The sequence below is a fragment of the Cornus florida genome, unplaced genomic scaffold (assembly GCF_030987335.1).
Source record: "Cornus florida cultivar Cherokee Brave unplaced genomic scaffold, ASM3098733v1 CherokeeBrave_3.0.0_Hap2_Chr06, whole genome shotgun sequence".
Lineage (NCBI taxonomy): Eukaryota > Viridiplantae > Streptophyta > Magnoliopsida > Cornales > Cornaceae > Cornus > Cornus florida.
In genome coordinates this window covers 48,497,141-48,512,217 of record NW_026775576.1, presented here as the reverse complement: position 1 = coordinate 48,512,217, position 15,077 = coordinate 48,497,141, and positions in this window count along the sequence as shown.

Below are 15,077 nucleotides of genomic sequence, written 5' to 3'. Positions count from 1 at the left end.
CCAGCTATATGGTTATAGTATTAACATTAAGGGCGATAATTTTGTGATACTTACTCGACTTTCAAAATAGAGAGTAAAAATCAGAGTGTTCAAGTCCATACAAAAACATATTGATGTCCGAGTTTCTTGTTGAGATTATAAATAAATAAATAAATTAGAGTGTTTTACAAGTTGCTTCCACAAAAAATATCTTCTTGGCCAAGGACAAGCCTATTAGGATAATGATGTCTCAAATTGTATTATGATTACGTAAAAGTGTAATATTTAGATAACTTTACCATGAGTTACGTTTGAATCTATAAAATAGATACGTTGATACGAGTGGAGAGAAATGTGTAGCCCGTAAAGGCAATCTCGCAAGTTATGAATAGAGTTTACGTGCTTGTAACATCTTTACATATTATAATAAAATCTCCTCATCATGTATCCCGAGTTTGCAACGGGTTTCAGGTGGAGTCGATCAATTACTGTTATCGTTAGGGTTCATTATCTCTTGGTCCGTAAAAGAGATTGTGGTTTTGCTCTCAGCTAAGGTTTCCTAAAAGAAGAGTGGGTTTGTTCTCTCAACCAGTAAAAGAGGATGGTGGTTTTGCTCTCAGCTAGGTTTGCTCCCAACCTAAAAGAATAGTGGGTTCACACTCTCAGTCCGGAAAAGAGCAAGACGTAATCGTTATGAGATACATAGCAAAGGTAGAGTAGTTGTGAAGGACAACTAGGGTGAGTTGTTAGATTCAGCTTGCCATGGAACGCGTTGATAAACATAAAGAAATTTGAGCCAAGGTCGAGAGTGTTAGGATAATTATGTCTCAAATTCTATTATAATTACGTGTCTATTTTTAGATTCATATTGTATCATGTAATGTTTAGTCAGTTACATTTGGGATCTATAAAATAGATACGTTCTTCTTAGTATATATATTTAGGAGTTGGTTTAACTGTATTGGGTATAAAGTTGTTTTTAATTCCTGCTAAGCTTAAAGTTATGCAATTTATCATAATCTCATTAGATATAAAGTTGTTTTTAATTCCTGCTAGGCTTGAAGTTATGCAATTTATCATAATCTCATTACATTTTTCTCCCACTTTTTATTAAAATATGTATTTTTATTTTAGAAAAATGAAGAAACTTACCATAGTGAGGGTAGGTTCATGGTCGTATAATATTTTAAACCAATATCATCTTTTTAGTATACGTCATATACCTAAAGTAGGAGAGCTGGGACAAACCTAAAATTTTAATATTTTTTAGAGAAGATAATATTTTTTTATATGCTAGTTTATAAGAATAAATATATTATTTATAAGGAAAAGTCCACCTACTATTTTGATTTGGCTCAAAATAGTAACGAACACACCATACTGACAATATATATAGTATTATATCTAAAATATTACTAAGATTCTACAAAATATATATATATATATATATAAAATAAAAATAGATACAAAGAAAAAAGAAAGTAAAAAAACGAAGATGGGAATAGAGCTCATAATAGAAAGATGGGGACGGCCTCACCTGAGACTTTCTCCTGAAAAGAAAAGCATTTACTCGTGCCCCCGTGGAGTAAATGCTTGTGTGGCTGGCGCTCCATCACGAGTCCTACTACGCTTCTTTGTTTTCTGGCTTTGAACTGGACCGTACAGTGCATTAAGAACTGTATGCGAACGACTTTTAACGCCTTTTTTTTTTAGCACGTGCTTATTATGATATATATAATACATTATACACACAACTATACAAAGAATGGAAATGCTTTTGACTGTCCATTGACTCTCCAGGTCAGATTGAAATTAATTTGTCGGTGAATTTAAATTTTCAATTGGTTAAATATATATGTGTGTGTGTGTGTGTGCGCTATTTTTTTAAAAGAATAGACCGAATGCTATCCAAGAATCGATTAAAAATCAAGTAAATTTTAATTTATTAGAAGTTGCAAGAACTAAATTGGTCTATTTGAATACTTATATTCATAGTGTTGAATTCGATATGAGTTGAGGATATAGAGCCTGAATTACAAATTTGGTTTATGTCGTCGCTTTACAGATTTGATAGGGGGTCGAGATGTTTTTTTAGAGATTGTCTTTTATACTCTTGCATATCTTTTATATTTATGAAGGAAAATTTAATTGAGTTGATTATATTAGTGATGTGATATCACTAAATGATCAGATACTTCCACCTAAATGATAAGATCTATTAAAATAAAATACTTCTATTTATTTAACATAATACAAATAGTTGATGGTACAATTAATAAAGTATTAAAGATATGTAAAAATATTTCTCGTATTTACGTCCTTTTATCTTTTTTTCTGTTAAATGGCTGATATTTTGAAAGAGAGCTGAATTTATGAGATTTTTATAAAGTTCTTCGTTGTGAACACCAATTATTGATAGTGAAATTTTTGACGTACGTAAATTGTGTGTTTTCTTATGTAATTATTTCTTCTTAATTTTGTAGGACCCGAGTTTATATGAATTTACTTTAAAATTAAATGTCACGTGACACTACTTACATGAGCAATCTTTTTTTTTTTTCCTACTATTTTTTTTATTTCCTTTTAACAAATTTAAATTATTTTTTATTTTATAGATAGAGGTGGATCACAATAAAGATCAAGCAATAAAGTAGACACGAGAGACAAGTATTTTTATTATTGAAAGTTTCTTTCAGTCCATATGAACCAATAATTGGATATCAAAATATCTAGTGGGACTAACAACACTTTAAAACCAAACAAAAATCTAAATTTCACCTCTAGATACATTCGATTGAATCTAGATTTTTCATTAGTTACTCGTTGACGCAATTGAAACTGAACCATCCCCTAAATCGATGTATTTTGAATTGTATACATAATTTCTGAAATTTTATTTTATATTACTTCAAAAAAATGAGGAAAAAGTAGGCGCATATTCTCTCTCTCTCTCTCTCTCTCTCTCTCTACACACACACACAGAGGAAGCAAGGTCTAAATAATAAGGATTAATTATAAATGGAGCCGCTCTGTTTGTTTGGATATAAAAATTTTTTTTTTATATTTTGATAAATATATATATATTAAAATTAAACAAAAATAATTTATTCATCAATTTTAGACAAATTATTGTACATACCCTGCCTGATAGACTCGGCCTCAATTTCGACCTAAACTTTTATTAAACATTAAAAAATTAAAAATTAAAAAAATAAATTACTTAAAAAAATATTTTTTTTTAAAAAAATTAATTTACGCTGAGCCTAAAAGTTAAATAATATCCCTTTTAAAAATATCTTTTTGGCATTATACTAAAATCACATGAGACTAAGATTTATCCATGTTGGAGTACAAGTGTTGGAAATGGTCCAAACTTTGTCTATACCAAAATGGAATTACCAAATTTTGTCACTTTCTTTCGTAATCACATTTATATGTAGGCTTGTCTATGAAAACTTCAATCACCTACCAAAATACACAGAAAAGTCCAATGGAGGGTAATAATATAAGAACTTTGATCAATGTTAAAAATAATAATAATAATAATAAATAAATAAATAGAGATAAATAAATAGAGAGCTAGAAAATCTCATCATGTAAGGGGCTTTTTGATAAAAATAAAAGTTAAATACTAAAAGTTTTAGTAGTAAAGGTTAATTGCTGAAGTTTTAAGCCATAATTGTGAATTGAGAATTTTTTGGTTATATATATTATATATTTGTCTTTTAGGTGTTAAGCGTACACTCGTATGTGGTAAGTAAAATCATTCTCACATAACATTTAGTTTGAAATAAAATATTGGGTTAAATGCAAAAAAAAAAAAAAAAAAAAAAAAAAAAAAAAAAAACCCTAAACTATTGGCAAATTGCAACTAACCCCCTAAACTATAAAAAAAAAAACCCCTGAACTATGAATTTGTTGCATTTCAGTCCATTTCGGCGACTAACTTCACCAGAAAAATAAAAAGTCTAGAATACCCTTATTAAAACGATGTAGTTTTGACCACTGCCCATGTTCTCTCTCTGAGGCTTGATTTGGAGATATCACTCTAAGATTTACATACATCATGTCGCCAATGATATCACACTAACATATACATACACATATATAGTGAGAGAATGTTGAGTGGGAGATTGGGAATTGGAGTTGTATAGATAGATCAGTGAAACCCAAATTGTCGTCGAGAATGTTGAGAGGGAGATTCGGGCTGTTTATATATATATATATATATATATATATATATATATATATATATATATATATATATTTGTTTATGATTTTGAACTCTTTTGGTGATTGAACATAGTAAGAAAATCATATTGGAGATTGAAGAGAAACGGAAGCATTATGCAAGGCTGTTGATTTCGGCGATTGGAGAAGGAATCGTGAAGAAAATGAAGGAAAAAGACGAACAAATTCAAACCCAAATCATCCGCAGCAATCGTAACTCGTTAGATCCACTGCCAACTTTTTCCGCAACAATCTGGAGCAGGTCCTGGCTCATGTTAGCCACAACGGCGTTGATTATGGTAGCGAAGGAGGAGGAGGAAGCGACAAGGTGTTGGACGATGCGCAGTTGACGCGTTAGATCCACTGGGTCGGGATGAGTTACCGAGTGAGTCGTAACTCGATGGCAACTCAAAACCCAAATCATCCTCGTCGTCGCCGAGATCCCGCCGTTGTTGTCTCCTGCGCCTGCCTCGCCACCGTCTCTTGCGCCGACATACTGGCCAGTGTTGGTGGTGGTGTGTATAATATATATATATACGTGTATATATATATGTCTGTGTGTATAACTATCCAATTCTTCTTCGATCAAGCATGATTCACCGGCACCAGAGGATATATGTGTGTGTTTATGTGTGTATATTATATGTGTGAGGTGGCGGTAATGGTAGTGGCGGAAGTGGGGTGGTGGCAATGGGTTTGTGGGGTTTGGATTGGATTTCACGATATGCCATCTTAGTATGAATTATTTGAGTTTCGAAGTTGATGGAGAAAAGGTTGGGCCATGGTTGGTGATAGTGGTTGTAACGCCCTACTCCACCACATGGTATGATATTGTCCGCTTTGGGCCTGAGCCCGCACGGTTTTGCTCTTGGGTTCATCCCAAAAGGCCTCATACCAATTGAAGTGACACACTTACATATAAGCACTTCACCTTTCCTCTACCTAGGCGATGTGGGACTGTGCATCTGTAGCTCGCCAGTGTGATAGCCTGACAGTGTCTCTCGCACCCGCCCACGGCACACCCGCCCACAAGGTCATCACAATCCACCCCCCTTGGAGGCCCGACGTCCCCGTCGGCACACTTCCGGCTGGGTCAGGCTCTGATACCATTTGTAACGACCCACTCCACCACATGGTATGATATTGTCCGTTTTGGGCTTGAGCCCGCACGATTTTGCTCTTGGGCTTTACCCCAAAAGGCCTCATACCAATTGGAGATTACACCACCACATATAAGCACTTCACCTTTCCTCTACCCAGGAGATGTGGGACTTGTGCACCCATAACTCGCCAGTGTAGTAACCTGACAGTGTCTCTCACATCCGCCCACGGCACACCCGCCCACAAGTTCATCACAATCCACCCCCCTTGGAGGCCCGACGTCCCCGTCGGCACACTTCCGGCTGAGTTAGGCTCTGATACCATTTGTAATGACCCACTCCACCACATGGTATGATATTGTCCGCTTTGGGCCTGAACCCGCACGGATTTGCTCTTGGGCTTCACCCCAAAAAGCCTCATACCAATTGAAATGACACACTTACATATAAGCACTTCACCTTTCCTCTACCCAGGCGATGTGGAACTGTGCATCCGCAACTCGCCAGTGTGGTAGCCTGATAGTGTCTCTCACACCCGCCCACGGCACACCCGCCCACAAGGTCATCACAATCCACCCCCCTTGGAGGCCCGACGTCCCCGTCGGCACACTTCCGGCTGGGTCAGGCTCTGATACCATTTGTAACGCTATACTCAACCACAGGGTATGATATTATCCGCTTTGGGCCTGAGCCCACACGGTTTTGCTCTTGGGCTTCACCCCAAAAGACCTCATACCAATTAGAGATGGCACCACCACATATAAGCACTTCACCTTTCCTCTACCCAGGCGATGTGGGACTTGTGCACCCGTAGCTCGCCAGTGTGGTAGCTTGACAGTGTGTAATACCCCTAATTTTAAAAAGGATATTCCTGGTATTTAATGGTATTTAATTTATTATTTAAGTGCATTTTATTTTATTATGTGTCATTGTTTTTTTTATTAGGTGCTTAATTGTTTTCTTTTGTGGTGATTTAATTTATTTAAATGATATTTATTTTTAGTTATTTGATTGGAATTACTTGTTAGTGTTTTAATTATTTAATTGGCATTAATGGTTTAAGTGTAATTGGTTTAGTTATTTGATTGGAATTACTTGTTAGTGTTTTAATTATTTAATTGGCATTAATGGTTCAAGTGTAATTGGTTTAATTATTCTATGTGTGTCTTATTTTATGTGTGTCTTATTTGGTTTAATTGGGTTTACTAATTATTATTTTGTTCAATTAGATTATTTGTTAAGTATTTAATGGTGAATAGGGTAATTAGGTAAATATATCTAACTAGGGTTTTAATTACAGTATAAATTAGGGTTTTATATTATAGCCGTCGTAGGTTTCTACGTTAATTGGATGGGCCGGTTAGGATTGTGAGTTGGATTTAAATGAACCTAGGGTTTAGGAAAACTCTATAAGTATAAGGTAGACGTCTGTGTAGAGTTTTTTTAAACAAAGCACACGTTTTGTGGAAGTGGAGAAGGAAAAACGCAGTTTTTCACATTCTGCCAGATTTCATCAAACATCTGATCCCGCTTTGTCCGTGGTCCGATCAAGCTGAATTTTGGAGAAGAGGTTCACGACTCAGTGACGCACAATCTGAACGGTGGAGATCAGACTTTGACCTCGGGAACAGTGATTCGTACTCATGAACAGTAACTGGGTCGCACAGGTTTTTTTCCATTCTGCCCAGATTTTATCAAACATCCGATCCCGCTTCGTCCGTGGTCCGATCGAGCTGAATTTTGGAGGAGAGGTTCACGACTCAGTGACGCACAATCTGAACGGTGGAGATCAGACTTTGACCTCGGGAACAGTGATTCGTACTATTGAACAGTAACAGGGTCGCACAGGTTTTTTTTTCCATTCTGCCCAGATTTCATCAAACATCCGATCCTGCTTCGTCCGTGGTCCGATCGAGCTGAAATTTGGAGGATAGGTTCATGACTCAGTGTCTCATAATCTGAACGGTGGAGATCAGATTTTGAGTTCGGGAATAGTATTTCGTACCCGTGAACAGTAACCGGGTTTTGGAACTCGCCGGGTTTTTTTTAAGAAGACGACGTTGAAACTTTGAACAAAAGTTTCTGAGGCAAGATTCTATCCTTACTCTTTTCCTTAGGCTTCATACTCTTTGCACTCTTAAATGATTCCAGGATTAATGAAGATTAAACCAAACGAAAATGATATCTGTTTTGCTATGAAACTGGTAGTTACAGTAGTGTTGTATGCTTGTTCAACCTAGACTAAGCATGTTTGTGGATGCATTGTGGTTCTGTGGTTCACGTTTTTCCTTACCACTGCTAGTATAAATTATTGGAAGGATGGGTCTAGATGATAGTTATCTTAACTTCTGTAATAGCAACTGTTGGAACTTAAATACTAGGTGGATTTGAGTTTAACACTAGATCGGTTTTGTGGAACACTATAATTTGAGCATGTCTACATACATACTGTGAGTATTGTTTTGATGCTTACATTATCACAATTAGTATCAACTGTGGAGGTTAGGATTTTGTGATACATACCCTACATATCTGTATGTCATTTGTAAGGTGTTAAATGGAAGTTTTAATAAATTCTGTCTTTATATCAGACTAAAGGGAACAATTTAAATTGGGCATGTATATGTTATTGTTGTGACCCTGTTTATCAATGCTTATTTTATCACTGCTAACATTGAATGTTGGATGTTGGAATTTAGTTGATATATACTTGATTTATTGGTATTATTGACTACTGGAGGATTGGAAAGTAGGCACCGGTATGGGACGGTGGCATACTAAGGATGGGTTTGGTTTTTAAAACAATACCATTACCCACCTACTTGGAATAGGGATGGGATTAACTAAAAGTTAAGTCCCGTGGATTTGTATTGTCATGGCAACTACTTGTTGAGCGGCAATACCAGGGATTTTGGATGGATTTTATATATGTACTGTTATGGTGTCTCGGTATGAGCTTGAGCCTTAGGACCGATGGCTAGGGAGCGTATATGCGTCGGGATGTGTAGCTGGCTACGATGGTTGGAGGTGTACCCTGTTTAGGTATAGGTACATATGCCCACTTCGTGTGCGTTTTAGCATGTTACCTCTATTCAGGTTGAGACCGGCCTGTAGTCCAGTGAGAGTCCTTTAGTGTGACTATATATATATTTACGAACTATCAGCTATTGTTGAATTGTTTAGAATGTACATGCGTATCGGGCCTCTGTTTGGATTGTAATAGTATAGAACTTGCGCGTGGGCCTGACACACTTCTATTTTTCAGGTATACGACAGTTCCAGGCTTAGACGTGTTCGTGCTGAGCAGAGGTCTCTATTCACTCTTCCGACGATGTAGGGCTCTCTCTATAGTTTTATTTCTGGACGTTTATTACAGTTGTTCTATCTTCCGTTTGGATGTAAACTGATGGAGTTTTGGAGTTTGGGTTTGATGGATTTTAATAATTATAATATTTTGCGGATTATATTTTTAGTTCCTTCCAGCTTTAATTTCATTTCTTAATTTATTTTGTATTTCGTGTTCATTATAAAATATTAATTGTTTGATATTCCCTCGGGTTTGGGCCTGGACCTGATCAAGTCGTGTCTCGGATCCGAGGGGTATCACACAGTGTCTCTCGCACCCGCCCACGGCACACCCGCCCACAAGATCATCACAATCCACCCCCCTTGGAGGCCCGACGTCCCCGTCAGCACACTTCCGGCTAGGTCAGGCTCTGATACCATTTGTAACGCCCTACTCCACCATGTCCGCTTTGGGTCTGAGCTCGCACGGTTTTGCTCTCGAGCTTCACCCCAAAAGGCCTCGTACCAATTAAAGTGACACACTTACATATGAACACTTTACCTTTCCTCTACCTAGGCGATGTAGGATTGTGCATCCGTAACTCGCCAGTGTGGTAGCTTGACAGTGTCTCTCGCACCCGCCCACAAGGTCATCACAGTGGTGGTGGGATTAGGGTGGTAGCAATTGTACTGGTTCTATTGGGTTTGATGGTTGGTGGTGGTGGTTATGTTGGTGGTTGTAAACGATGGTAGTGGTGGTTATAGGATAATTTGGTAATTTCATATATGGAAGGGCATTATTGTCCAAAAAATTCAGTTTGTCTATCGCGTGATTCTCACGCGTTCATTTTTTGACGGCCGGTAGCCGGATGGGGTAATCTGCAACTTTTTTGCATAATTTAGGGGGTTTCTTACATTTTTGGCAGTTTAGGGGGTTAGTTGCAAGTTTTTCCATAGTTCAGGGTTTTTTTTTTTTTTTTTTTTTTTTTTTTTTTTTTTTTTTTGGCATTTTACCCTAAAATATTAAACATACTTATCAAATAATACCTTAGTCTATTGATCAAAGTTCTCGTGAATTTATTTAGAGTTCACAAAATCAAAATGGGAATTAAATCACCTTCCTTCGGCACAGCTTTAACAAATCACATCAATACATGACACAACATTTTACGTGCTCCACCCAACCTCTAAGGCTACATATACAGAAAGAAGAACTTTACTATCATAAGTAGATATATACAATTGTAGAGAACGTAACTACTCATAACAAACTTCATACGGCGCGACGCTACCTTAATCTTCCCACCACTCACATCAATCTATGCGCAAGGTTACATTTGCATCTCCCTACCTCTTACCCACTCTTCTTTCTTCTCACTCACTTCTTCAAACCATTTTTTTTTTCTACTTTATCAACACAATGTACTCGACTTTTATTTATAGAGTTTTTAATATCCAATTCTTTGTTGGACAAGGATTACAATTTTTTTATGGCCTATGCTTGTTTTAGAAACAAATTCTTTTATTACAAAGAAATAACTTGCCATACAAATGTGCAACCACTAGGAATGCAATTTCTCAAATAAGAAAATTATTATCGTATATATTGGGCTAGTGCGAACGGTTTACAATAGTGCGACCAATTGCACTTAGGGGTGGGCAAAAAATCTGCCAATCCGTGAACCCGATCCGATCCGTACGGATCGAATCAGATTACTAAACCCACGGATCGGTGGCGGATTCTAAAAAATTGAATCCGTAGTCCACGGATCGGATCACAGATCAGGCTGTCAAAAATCCGATCCGATCCGTGAATCCGATCCGTAGCAATCCGTGGGTAATCCGTAAAATATATATATGTATATATATAATATATAATATTAATATATAGCAACTCTATTCGTGGCAATCTGTGTGCCACATATCTGACGTTTTTTATTTTTTATTTTTTTTGGTAAATATTTACTGATAGTCTACGGTTTGAGAAAATTCATGGAGATTGTTCTGCTACCCCTTTTTTTTCACTGCACTGCTAGTCTGCTATTTCCTTTTCTTTTCTTTTTTCACTTCACTGCTACTTTTGGACCTTTGGTTATGTAATATTTGGCATATGGATCTGCTATCCCTTTTTTTTATTTCACTTCACTGCTACTGTTATGTAATATTGGCATAGTCCTACTGTTTTTTCGGATAATTTGGATAACTACTATCCTCTTGGTTATGCAATATTTTACAGTTTGATTATTCTTGTTATTATGCATTTAAATTGGGTTAATCTATGTTCTATTTTACACTTTTGTAATTAGATATGAAATTGGTAAAAAATTAAAAATAGACTAATTTAGAAAATTTAGTCCGCGGATTGGATCCGATCCGATCCGTCATTTAACGGATCTGATCCGTGGACTAACGGATTGGTGGCAGATTCAGCATTCTCCAATCCGTTGTGAGTGGATCGGATTAGGAATTATGTCTAATCCGATCCGATCCGATCCGATCCGTGGCCACCCCTAGTTGCACTGTTCAGAACTCTCGATTGAGAAAGTGCGAACGGTTTGTAATAGTGCGAGCAGTTGTATTGTTCAGAACTCCCAACTGAGAAAGTGCAATCGGTCAAACTTATTCAAATGACATCTCCCAGTAGAGGCTTATGGGTGTGTGAGCTTCAATGATACTTTCTAACTTTTTCATTGTGAGTTTTTTGTTTAAATAATTCACAGCTACTTTCTGGTTTAAGTAATTCATAGCTCAATGATACTTTCTCGTTTTCATTGTGAGTTTCTTGTGCAGGGAGAAAAAAAAATGGTCAAATTGATTTAATTCAGTCAAAAGGGATTTGTCATTTTTTTATGTGGGTAATTACATTGACCTCCCATGAGGTTTGGAAAAATTACATATAGGTAGAACATTCAACGTTTATTATTTTGACCTTTTCTAAACTTGTTCCCGGACAGATAGAAAGTGACTTTGAGTGTAAAATGTCAATAATGTCCTTATATTATTATAACATATTAAATTGCATATTATTATATAAGGGAATGACAAAATTGTCATTTTTATAAAATTTGGTCAAGTATGTTGAAAAGAAAACGTTAAGGGTGTCGCTGAGTACACACATCAATTTCATGGGAAGTCAAATTAATTAACGTTCAACGATTTACCCATATATAATTTGTTCAAACCTCAAAGGAGATAGTCAAATTAATTACTATTCAACGATTTACCCGTATGTAATTTGTCCAAACCTCAAAAGAGATCGCCGTAATTTATTCTTTCAATATTCAAGGGTGGCACATGGTCATGAATAATAATATTAGTTCAGGGGTATCAACGTAATAATGATGGTTATTGGAATTTGACAGGTGTTTAAAATTCCTTATTGCACTAATCTCATAGATTAAAGATGGAGACAATGACATTTTTAAAATGGAAAAAAATATCCTATCACAAAAAAATTGAAAAAATATTCAGGGAATCTTCTCTTTTTTTTTGACAAAATTAAACACGAACTAATTTTGAAAATCTAGGTTGAATCGTGTAAAAAATAAAAAAAAAAAGAAAAAGAAAAAAGGATGGATTATTATATGTATATATTTACACACACACATTAGCTTTGAAAAAGGAGTATATATATAAAAAAATTGGTTAATCATGTGGTTTGGTGAATCATGTGGTTTTGACTAAGGTTAAAACCGTTAATTACAGCTAAATGATAGGTACACTCGATATCTAGTTGCCTACCAAATCAAACTTGGATTTGTGGTCCGTCTTGGCTCATATGCGTCCCCTCCATTTCTTAATTATATTTTGACTTTTGATTTGACCAATGAAAACCTCACATGCCAACTCCAATTCATTTTGAATTGTCAAAACCCCCATTCAAATCTGCATGTGTGCCTATGATTTATGATTATTTTATGACCCCTTTATGTATGAAAACCAATCCTTTTTTTAAAATAGTTTTTCCACTTAATGGAGATCAAATCCCTTTTGTATGATACATATAATGAGATTTCCTGACATATTTAATAGACCTAAGTTTTATCAAGAATTATTGTTCTCTAAGGAGTAGAAACTTTTTTTCAATTTTTAAATAAAAAGTTAAATTTTGGGATTTTATAATTGATAAAGTAAACGTGTGAATTTCTTCTCAAATGATTAATACACCGATGATTCTAATTTCAAAGATGGTAGATTGTAAATTGTGTGTATAATGTACGAGTAAGACTTAATATTCAACCTGAAACATATCTCATCATATTTTTAGTATAATATTGAATCTGAATTCGAAAATGAGCTGGACGTCAATTTTCTTTAACAAATACGTCTTAGATTTGAGTTAGATCTTGATATACATGTGTTTAAAGATTGAATTTAATTTGAGATTCGATAAAAATTGTGTTCGTTTTTATATGAATTTTGATATTCAATCTACATTTCAATAGAGTTAGATACATAAACTCCAACATTAAAATACAATATAAATTTAAAGTTATCTAAACTTGAACAAACTTAATTCATGTCTTCATTATAAACAGTTATATATATATATATATATATATATATATATGTATATATACGTATGTGTGTGTAAAATTGTAAGCTTGGGAATACCTTCTTAAAGTAAAGAAGAAAGCTTGATGTACTACAATGATATGTGCATTTATGGATAAAATTGTCTTTTGAAAAATGAATGGCTTCAAAATGTAATTTATGATTTAGAAGGCATCTTATTTTAGTGCACAAGTTTACCTAGTAGTAGCATCTTCACTTTCTTACCTAAAGTGAGATTTACCAATCTAAACTATAAGAATGAATAATATGAACACAACAAAATCAAGTGTACCAACAGTTGGAAAGTGGGACATGAAGATAAAAAGCAGTCTCAAAGGGTTAGATAAAAGTGTTGCACAAAAAGGAAGACTATCCACATTTGTCATAAAATGTTCGGAGAACTCTCGAATCCAACTTTACAGCCCACACCTGGCTGCACATTTCCACATCCTCAAACAACTTGGTCAATGAATCCATTGAAACATAAATTACTTTGGAAACCACTACGAGTGCGTGTGTTTTTATTTATTTTTAATTTTTTAATTTTTTTTATTATCAAAAAGCCTAAGTAATTAAATAAAGAGTCTTTTATGAATATTTTCTCAGATAGAATCGTTATTAGATCGCGAATTTGATTTTACAATCTTATAAGAGCATATTTAGCAGTTTGTTAAAATATATTTTTTTTGTGTAAAATATACATTGTCACGTCTAATATGTAATTTTTTTATTTATTTCCAGCAGTATGTTAAGATACACTGTCACGTCGTCAATGTTTAAAATTGTTGTGTATTTTACACAACTTTTTTACATAGGCACATCGGCATATTTCATTTTTTTTCCCTCTTTCTCATTCCATTAACAAATCAATCATATATTAAGTAGGTTTGTAAAAATTATGTGGAGTCCAAACATGACATTGGTTGGTTGTTATTGGGAATACATTTTTACACAAAAAGTATAAAATAACCGCTGGAGTTAAAAATAAATAATCTAAAATTTTTTGTGTAAATCTATTATGACACATCACATTTACAAAAAAAAAAAAAAAAAAAAAAAAAAAATACACACAATGGTTGGAGATGTTCTAAATTATGAACGTTGAGAACATGTGATCACTACACGACTTCGATGTAATATTCTTATTTTTTTAAAAAAAAATTATCACAAAAAGTCAAAATTTCGGGATAATAATTTTGTAGGCATTATTGAATTATCTCGAAATAAAAAATAAGAAAATATAATAATTTGGAATTCAATAATTAGACAACTATAATTAGTTTATGTGAGTATTATGCATCATGATGACATCTACAATTAATTATATAAAATTAATCAGATTTGTATTACTGTTAAACTCTATATCATTACTTAATAAATAATAAAATAAAAAACAACTATGGAGCATATTTTACTACTGCGTATTATTTTGGGGATAAACATGAAGAATCGAACTTAGAACTTTTTGTTTGGTACCAGATATTAATAGAATATTAGACAAAGGGTTAGGAGGAACACTTAATGTCAACATCAGTTTTTCGGAATCATCAACTTACATAATCAGAGCCTAGAATGCTAACGTCGCAAACCATGTTGTCCAAAAAGTTGGCCAAGTGGGCTTGACTTTGTCGAATAAAAGCAACCATTAGTTTAAAATAAAAATAAAAACACACTAATGTCATCACCACCCAAGTCATAATCACAAGACTATAGACTCAAAATCAGACCTCGTAGTAGTAGAATTAGAACCATTGGTTATTAAAATTAAAAAATATATAAAAAAAAAAATCAAGGGCGTGCCATTTTTATGTATATTTTAACAATATATTAGGATTTGGTCTTTATTTAATTATTATTATATTTCCCACCTCAATGGCCAACTACCTAGAGGGAAAAGATAAAGGAGTTGGTAGTGGCAGTTTTGTCATT